Here is a 10,400-nt window from a genome sequence, read left to right as displayed (position 1 = left end):
AAAATTATCTTTTTGTGAGTTTTTCGAGTAATCAAATTGTCTAATTTGATTATTGCTATTTCAATTAGTTTTCGGTGCAATCCTGGTTGAAGAACACGATTGTTTTATCCTGAAGAAGACAAAACTATATAAATTTGTTTGCACAAAGAAGCAGAGCTAAAAAACATTTTAAAGAAAGTGAGATATGTGACTACGCCTTTTTTAACCATTATTCTATTTTGCAATAGGGATTTTGATTCCACAAGCTGATCCTTAGGTGTTTCGGTTAATACACATAATCTTGACCATGCGACATACAACATGTATTACAAACTAGTAGGCAATACAATTTCGCCTTCAAATGATGCTTCTTGTGCCATTGCTGCAATTGATAAACTCTCCATCTTCGTTAACAAATAATCCTTTGAATCAGAGTAATGTGATGAGTAACTTATACCAACACTCTTGAAAGTATCATATCATGCTGGTATAAATTTTAGACTTGGATCAAACTCCCTCATCTCTTGCTTTGCCAAACGCTTTTTCTTCTTTTCTTCTTGAAGCCTAATCTTATCATATACGGATGACATATAGCCCAAACCAATTCTCCCGTCATTGCTTGGTGTGTTTAGAAGTGTTTCTAAGCTTTGATTCAAAGAATATCTTCCACCTCTCATCACCCTATTGGTCATAACTTCCATTTTAGGCATGTGTGACTTTATTACTTCATCTGCAGCTGCTTCATCATAGTTGCATGAGCAATTTCAAAAGAACGAAAAGAACACTCTAATGCTTCCTCTGTTGCCTCAACATATGGGGTTGGTATCAGTTTTGTTATCAGAAAATCTTCCTCTCCCATTAAACAAATCATCTTACTCCCAACAATAAATTTCAATTTTTTATGCAATGTGGACGGCACCACTTCTACAGAGTGAATCCAAGGACGTCCTAACAAAAAACTGTAAGTAGGTGTTATTTCCATTACTTGAAAGCTATATTGAAAGTACATGAGCCAATTTTGATTGGTAATTCAATGTCACCAATTACTTCTCTTCGTGACCCATCGAAAGCTCTCACAACCATAGTGCTTGATTTTATTGATGACATGTCCACTTGAATGTTCAATAGTGTAGATTTAGGCATTATATTAAGAGTTGAACCGCTATCCACTAAAACTCTTGCTATGACATAGTCCTTGCACTTCACTTAAATATGCAGTGCTTTTATATGGCCTAAACCTTCAGGAGGAATTTCATCATCCATGACGACTATGGAATTTGAAGACGTAATATTTCTAATAATTTTGTTGAACTTTTTCACTAAAATGTCATGTCCAACACGTGCCTTGTTTAAAATTTCTAATAGCACTTTGCGATGAGGCTCTGAATTCAAAAACAAAGATAATAAAGAAATTCGAGTTGGAGTATGATGCATTTGCTCTATGATCTTATACTCACTTTGTTTTACTATTTTCAAAAATTTGTTTGCTTCCTCATCCGTAACAGGTTTTTTGCATTCTATATCTTTTGCTATGACAAGCATCTCTACATCCTGCTCTTTGTCATGTTCATTCACATTTCTTTTCTCATTTTTCCTCCCTTGCCTCAGTGTCAAACTATCTGAAGGAGCTAGCTGTTAAATTATCTGGTTTACAACATCTTCCATTTCGAGTTATCCCGCTGATTCCTGTAGTATTATCAACTGAAGAACCTGTAATGACTTGACAATCATATCGCCATGGCACTGCTTTCAAATCCTTAAATTTGAAATGACTCGGTACATAGATAGTGAGTTGTTTAGGATTGCAGGAAGTTGACTTATTACGACTTTCTTGATAAAAGACTGTCAAAGGCCTTGGTAAAAAGGAATTTTCCTTTTTTTGAAACTTCACCTATTAATGTACATATTTTATTGTCTTTCATCTCATCTTTTCCTTGTTCTCCGTATGCCGTGAGTATCTTGAATCCATAAATTATTATACTTTAGATCTAAATTTACAACATTGTTGGATAACATGGCCTGCAACTCCTTGATGAAATATACAATGTTTGCTTTCATCGTATCATTCATATCTTATATTGGGGTCCAAATATTCTAAACTAACATTTCTCAAAAAGTGTTTCCATAGGCATCACTATCTCATGAACTTCATTTTTACACTTTTCAACAAAACAATCTACAACATTCACTTTTGAATTTTCATGATTAGGAAGTGAATTGTTGTTGACATCCAGCTTCTCACCAGCTTTTTTAAAGCTTAACCATCCAGAATTAATTAAAGATTGCACATTCCTTTCCAAAGCTAAACAATTTTCAGTTGAGTGTCCCACTCCTCCGGCATGATAATCACATCAAGCATTTGAATCATACCATTTTGGATAAGGAGGTTGTATAGGATTTATTAGGATATGAGCTAATTGTCGATTCTGAATTAGCTGAGGTAAAAGCTCTGTATATGTCATGGAAATTGGATCAAATCGCCATGTATTTGAGTTGTTCTTGCTACCCTAACTTTGTACAAATGGTCGAGAAAAGTTTGAATTAACAGGTTTTGGGGCTCTAGAGAGAGAGTGAGCTGGTACATAGTTGTTATAAGAGATATGAGTAACATTGCTTATATATGAAGAAAATTTTTGGTAATGTTTTCTTTGACAACAAGTCAATTTGTGGTTCCCTGAATTAGGAAAACCAATTGCATGAACCTCACATTCTTTCTTCTTAGGTGTTGCTCCTTTTTTTAATCCACCATACTCAGCTGAAGTCTCAGTTAACCTTTCGTGCTTTATCCCATATTCAATTCTTTCACCAATAACAATAATGTCAGAAAAATTGGTAGTAGCATTACCAATCATTCGATCATAGAACGACGCCCGCAAAGTATTCATAAACATAAATGTCATTTATTTGTCTGTGTTAATGGTGGCTGAACCTCTGCGGCCATATCTCTCCATCATTGAACATATTCTTTAAAGCTTTCTGAACTCTTCTTTTCCATCCGTTGTAGGTCTAAACGATATGGAGTCATATCAATATTATGTTTGTATTGCTTTAGAAATGCATAAGCTAAATCCTTCCAAACATGAATGTGTGCATTATCTAATTAAATATATCATCGAGTAGCTAGACCAGTTAAATTGTCCTGAAAGCAATGGATCAACAATTTATCATTACCAATATGCGCTGCCATCTTTCTACAATACATTATAAGAACACTCCTTGGAGACGATGATCCATCATATTTGTCAAATTCGGGAACTTTAAACTTTGCTGGAATGATCAAGCCTAAGACTAAGCACAACTGTGTTGCATCTATATTTCCATAAACGCCAGTCCCTTCAATTGCTCACAATATTTCTTCCAGAACATCTAGTTTTTGTTTAGCTGGAGTGTTCACATTTTGTCCCATGTCTTGAATTTTAGCTTGAGCTTCCAATTGTTCTATATCTGGGACATAAGGTGGAATATCAAAAAGTGGATTCATAGCAACATAGTGTTGAGTGGTTTGAGACTGTGGAACATTCATGTGGCGTGGCATAAATCCTGGGGGATGAATGGGATCATTAGTGTCTTGAACATGATTGCTTGATTGTGCTGTTTCAACTTTCCCTTTTCCTTCTGAAAGCAATTCCAGTATTTTTGAAACTTGTTCCCCAAGATTATTAATATCCTGTCTCATTTTATCCATGTCTTTATCACTTCCATGGTTCGACTTTTGTGCCTTGTATTGTAAGGATGACGAATTGGAGTAGGGTGAGCTATGATTTCCTTTGATTATTTTGAAAACTTTGAAGACCAAAGAGAAAGGAAGAAAGAGAGAAAAAGATTTTTTTTTTTAAAAAAATCAAAAATCAAAAATCAAAAATAAAAAAAACAAAAATTAAATTAAAAAGTAAAAAAAAATTATTGTAGAAAATACTATGATTAAAGCCACTTTTTTTTTTTTTTTTAAAAAAGGAAACATGTATGATTTCAAATGTGAATCTTTGTTTAAAAAAATTTTTTTTTGAACACTTTGACTTTTAGAAAAGAAAAATGACATGGTGTTAGTATCATCTAAACTCTTAGAAGGAAAAGGTCCTCAAACTTATTCTAATATTATTTAAGAAATAACAAAATAATTAATCTGAGCGAAGATTTTTCATGTGCCTGCACGAAAGTCGGAACTCCTCGAAGGTCAGCACTACTTCATCCTCAATTCTAGTCCTATAAGGTTGTAGCCCGGGTAGAGGGCTTGTGAGTGTGTAAATGCATGATGACATATAAAAAAATGTATCAATAACATAGTACAAAATGTTACATATGAATCAAATAAAAAACAAATGATTAAGTGAACCAACATATTATAATATAATAAGAATAAAAGATAAAAATGTACTGGCTCGACTCTCTTACACATTGCAATATCCCAACGGAGTCGCCAAGCTGTCGCGACGTGATCGCTACGTAGAGCGGCTGACCGTCTCGTTTATTTAATTTGAATAAATAAATAGTTTTGGAGTCGCCACCAACCAAATTAAGGTGTGATTGGTCACCCAAAGAAAAAATAAATAAAAAAAGATGGCCTACGTAAATTCACGAGATTTAAGTTCGGAAGTCAGTTGTGTGTAGAGAAGGTGTTAGCATCCTACAACACTTATAAAATGGTTACCCAATTTTATCTTTTAAACTAAATTATATGGATTCACAAAACAAAATTTTTTTATTTAGGTCTTGTTTAAATGTCCCATGTTTATCAATTCACATCGAAGAAAATAAAACCTAAGCATGAATTGATAATTATGGGTGACATAGAAGCCATTAGAAAAATGAATTTTTTTTTTTTTCAAAATATATTTTTTTATATTCACCTCAGGAATATTAAAATACCAAAACTTTGATATTTTAATTTCCATCCCGGTGTCTAATGAGAAATTCAATGTATCTAAGAATTAATAAATTCATAGAAAACACTACTCAGTCCCATTTAAAATATGAATTGTGTTTATTTAAAAACAATCTATTAATTAAATATTAAATATAGAAATTTCATGTATTCATGGAATTTAAATTATAAAATTCATAAAAAAATAATACTTTTTCTCCAATTTACATTTTTGTATTTAAATTGAAAAATAAATAAAAATGATGACAAAACATTGTGAAAAAAGAAATATTTTAAGGTAATATGTTGAGATAAAATAATACAGATAAAATAAATAAAAAGGATGCAAAAATAATGCAAGATTACAGGATGCAAAATAATTAATTAACACGACAAAAATGCAAAATTTGCAAAATAATTAATTAAGACATGCCGGTTAACTAACTCATGATGTTAGACTAATTAATTAATGCAAATGCCAGATGAATAATTATTAACACTGGATGTCAAATGAGTGCCAAATAATTAAAAGGAGGCGAATTAATTAATACAGATGCAAACAATTAATTCAGAATAGAAGGCCAAATCCACCATGCTAATTAATTAATGCAAGCTGCAAACAAATAACACAACAACCAAATAGATTTGAGATGTAAATAATTAATTTAGAATGCCAAATTGGTGCTGAGTGATTAAAGTAGACAACATGCTAATTAATTAATGCAGGTCATGAAAATACAAATGAAAATATTAACACAATAGACAAATAATTATTGCAGGACGCAAAATAGTAATTAATTAATTAATACATGTCAATAATTAACACAAGAGTAAATAATTAACAGATGCCAAATGAGTGTCAAATAGTTAAGGAGATGCAAATAATTAAAACAACACCTAAATAATTAACACAACATACCACTAATTAATTAATCAAATGAAATAATTAACATAGGACCAAATGAGTGATTCAAAGAATAATTAACATAGCATCGAAATGGGTGTCAAATAATTAACCCATGACGCAAAACACTAATTAATTAACACAACAAAAATGGTGTCAATAATTAAAGCACAATCATCAACTATGAATTAAAAAAAGAAATTGCCAACAGGTCTGCAAGGCTTATGTATTGATCCTCTCAATCTCTTCCCAAGTCACAAACAGATGAAAAGATATCATTTTTTACATATACCTTTCCTCTAAAAAATCTCCTCCCATAAAAAACTTCTCCTTCTCTTTTTATTGGGCAAGGTTGATCGTTCATTTTTTAGTAAGCGAAGTGGAGTGAAAGACTACAAAGAGAAAGTGGGAGAAGGTGGAAGAAAGTGAGAGAGTGGAAAAGTACGAGCTTGGTAACGAAGGAAAACAAAAATAGGAGATGGTCAAGAAAAGAAAGGATAAGAAAAAGAAGAGGGAAACAACCTTTTTATTTTTATTTTTATTTTTAAATATGTTTTTGTTTTTATTTTTTGGTTTTAAAACATAAATTTAAAATTAAGAATTAAGATTTAAAATTTAAAATTTAAATTTAAATTTAAATTTAAATTTAAATTCAATTTCTTAAAAAAAAAATAAATGAAAAAAATAAAAAAAATGCAGGACAAAATACGGTATCTACACACAAGATTAAAAGAAAAATCTATTTCAAAAATAAACATCAAAGAAAAATTTAATTTGGACCTTGTTTCAAACAAAATAAAAGCTAAAAAATATTTAGGTTTTGAGCTATCCAGAAACAACAGTCGTTCCGCAGAATAAACTCATTTCAATCATCAGAACTTTAAAATCAAAACGTTAAGCGGAAGTGTTCTTAAAATATTTTCATATGATGTTCATGAGTCCCTCTTTTCCCTCATCGGTCCTCTCGTATTACCTTTGCTTGAAAAAGTTAAATATGGAAAGAGTTGGTATAAAAATATACCTAGTAAGAGACCCACAATTGGTCTCATTAGGGGTATAACTATTAACTTTCTATTATGAGGTACCCTGCATCATAACAATATTGTGATATCGTAGGATACACACGTCAATCAGTCTAGTGATCTCGAAGGATGCGCATATGAGTCTAATGATCCCGATGGAAGCACATATCAGTCTAGTGATGCCAAAAGATGCACAATATGTCATGATCTCGTACGATATTGTGCTTGCAAGGTACACTACCCTATAGATAAAGCTAATAGTTTCCTCTCAAATAATCTCAACTAGAAAAATACATTCGAGCCTATGAACAATATTTTAGTTTTACTCTTAAGTATACTAATACATATTCAATCATCAGTTTATCGAGTCATAAATACATCCAAACTTATGCATAACCCGTCAAGATATGAAATATCACACTACACACAATCAATCAAATCTTCTCATACGACATATCTCAATTTTATTTGGAGTATGGTAGTAGAAATCTCTTACCTTAAACTTGGCTAAGTTCCTCAGTCGATGTAAAGTCCAAATGAAACAACCTAAATGAAAAATCAAACACTTTTGCAAACAAATTTCTTCATTCAATTTTCCAAATGCGAATTCCACAAACTTACCCAAGTAATGGAGAATTGAACTCCAACTCAAACTTGTCGTGAACCCAAGAATTCGAGCGCTATTTCCACAATGGCATCTTCAAGGATCGAATGTTAATCCAACCAATTAAACCAACATTACAATCAACATTAACTATGAAATAGACAACCACAAAACTCATAATTTCATCCTTACCACAAAACCAAATATTTCATGACAAGGTGGAGGCGACAACTCAAACTAGCTAATGACCAGCGCACATAGATTGGGACAGAGAGGGACGACTAACCCGATATTTTCTTGGTCTATTTTATTTTTATTTTTATGTGAAAGGAATAAAAGAAAAATGAAAATTAAGTATATATATATATATATTATATTTAATGTTTTTTATTAAATAAAATAAAGAGAAAAGAAAAGAAAAATAGAAGAGAATTTGTACATTCGGTGCTTTGCCTATAAAAGAAACCTCCCACCGCCAATTTTTTTTCAAACATTTCTTCATCATTTTTGCGCCAAATTTTAGAGGGACTTCAAAGGGAAGAAGGCTGAGAAAGGAAGAAGAAGAAGTTCAAGAAATGTTTGTTGAAGAAGACAAGGAGTTTGCAAGACCAACTTCACTATAGTTCACTAAGCACATCTCTGGCTTTTTATTGATTCTGAGCTACAAAAACAGAATTAAGAGGTGAGGTTTAAATTTCCTGAAACCTGATTCTTTTTCAAACAAATTTTATGAAGAAAGCTTCAACAAATTCTGATGTTCATTGGCTAAATTTTGACAAAGAAAATAGGGCAGGTGGTTTTCACGCGGAATCATAAGATCTTTGTTTTTTTTTTGTATTTTAGGGTGTACCGATGGACTTAGGATCTCTATTTAGTATGGTTAGAAATATTATTCAATTTACTACAACTTTCATGAAGAAATTATGAACCAAAAACGACTAAAAATAAGTTAAATTGTAGGGACAAGTTAAAGGGGTCGTGGTACGCGCGATTGTTGGAGTGGTTCAGTTTTGAGGGATACCTGAAATTATACACATGGAATCAGATTTATATATCGTGAGGTAAGTCTTAGAGGACCTCAAAATGAAGATTTTGACATAAAGAAATCTATTTTTGGTTAAGTAGTGAAAGAGTTATGATCATTTGAATTTTGTATTGTGTATGTGGAAAATTCTGAGAAATGTGTCGAGTATGGTTTATTGTTTTTTTGTTTTTTTTTGTTTTTTAAGGATAGACTTCTTTAGCATTATCCTTAGTGAGTCATGTCAAACATAGCATTTGAAGATCATAATATTTAGGTTTCTAATACTGGGTTCTAGTTGTTTGACAGGCCAAGAGGAAATAGGTCGAATTTACATATCGGGAGTACTGTTGGGCGGACCCCACTACATCATAGATCTTGTAAACGTTTGTTGTACTGGGTGTGCTCTACACAACGTAGATTTTTTGTGTTGGTTTAAATATTTTGATATAGTTGATATGTCTTGTTAGATTTCAATGACGTATATACTGAGTATTTGAGGAAGCTATTCTTACTATTATATATCTATGTTTACGACTTGTATAAACAGATTTATACGTGGGAAGCTTTCACGTGCTCTTACCTTTAAAATTCTAGTTTTAAACTGAGTCACTCACTAAGCTTTATAGCTTACCCTTCCAAAATATTTTACCCACTTTCTAGGTAAAGATTGAGTTTCTTGTGCCTGATGTACTGACTTAGTCTGTTGAAGCTCCGATATCGATTGCTAGTACGTGGTTAGAGTTGTGCATAGAGTTTGTTGTGTTATGATGTATATATCTTAGTATGATATAGATAGTCTACAGTTTGTGTAAGCTTTATAAGCTGCGGTTGTATAAACCTTTGTTGGTTAGGTTTTGGTTAAGGTGTCTCCAAGTTTACTCGTGAAATCAGTTATTTTCGGGCTACACTTCATGTATGTATATGATTAGTCTAGGATCCGCTGTGTTATGTTACATGTACAATAGTTTATATACTAGATTAACAAGTTTATCATGATCAAAGTTTTCAACAGTGTCGACAGATACATATAGAGAAAAGCGTTGTCGGTTGACTTCATGCCGTCTTTTGGTCTAAGCTAGCAGGTAGTCCAGGAGGAGGTGTGACAACGACTCAGATTAACCGTGTCTCTCGATGAGGAAGAAAGCAGATGGTGTGGCTTAGAGATGGGGAAGGTGCTCAAGTTGGCTTAGATGCACGGTTGGAAGGAAGATCGACTTGAATTGGGCTTGGGTTGGTTCAATGGCTGCTGGAGATGGAGATCTGTGTGAAACGAAGTTGTGTGTGAAAACAAAACTGTTCGTGGATAAAGCATGAGGCTCGGGTTGCATGATAGGAACGGTAGACGGACAACTAAATTTTTACCATCTCCAAAATAAACACACACTGAGTGTGTCTCACCACACACTCATCACTATCAGACAAATTTCCAAACCAATTTCAAGTATGAAAAATGAAACACTGTTATGCACCACCTAGTTATACTACATGTTGTTGACTTCAGAATTAACTAAAGACATAATTAGATAAGTAAATGCACAACACTTTGTTAACCCAATTCGATAAATATAACTTACATCTGGGGAGCTTTCTTGCTCAGATCAGGAATATTATTAAAGAACATTTTGAATAACATATTACTCTTGTTACATCAATAGTCATAACTATGATTCAATTAACTTCAGGCTCCCTCTGAACAGAATGTGTAACTAGTAATTAATGGTGTCAGACTCCCCCTGAATCTGTGAGATCAAATCTCATGTCAATGCTTCTTGTAAATACTCCTTATCCGTTCAACGAAATTTTTAACCATAGGAACTACATCATTCCATATATACAACAAATAGATAGTGCATAAGTAACCACCTTTTTCTTTTACGCTTCCTTCTGGTTTTTCTATCAGTTGAGTAGTTTGTGTATCTTCAAAAAAAAAAAAAAAAAAATACCTCAGCCTGTTTTTTTCGCCAGTCTTCTACTTCACACTCATTACTCATATATATCCATCTTTT

At 32.5% G+C, this 10,400-nt stretch overlaps 1 long non-coding RNA gene across 2 annotated transcripts; it reads left to right on the top strand.

Annotated features, from left to right (window-relative positions):
• Nucleotides 1–7,786: 7,786 nt before the first annotated feature.
• Nucleotides 7,787–10,075, top strand: LOC105435513. 2 transcript variants are annotated; one of them, XR_004216576.1, is made up of 3 exons: nt 7,787–8,052; nt 8,331–8,431; nt 9,407–10,075. It is a non-coding gene; the product is annotated as an uncharacterized LOC105435513 (long non-coding RNA). The 2 variants fall into 2 exon arrangements; XR_969563.2 differs by having other exon boundaries at nt 8,701–10,075.
• The last annotated feature ends 325 nt before the right edge of the window (nt 10,076–10,400 follow it).

The sequence above is a fragment of the Cucumis sativus genome, chromosome 5 (genome assembly GCF_000004075.3).
Source record: "Cucumis sativus cultivar 9930 chromosome 5, Cucumber_9930_V3, whole genome shotgun sequence".
NCBI classification, from domain to species: domain Eukaryota; kingdom Viridiplantae; phylum Streptophyta; class Magnoliopsida; order Cucurbitales; family Cucurbitaceae; genus Cucumis; species Cucumis sativus.
Note: the sequence above shows the minus strand (reverse complement) of the source record. Positions and strands in the feature narration are given on the sequence as shown.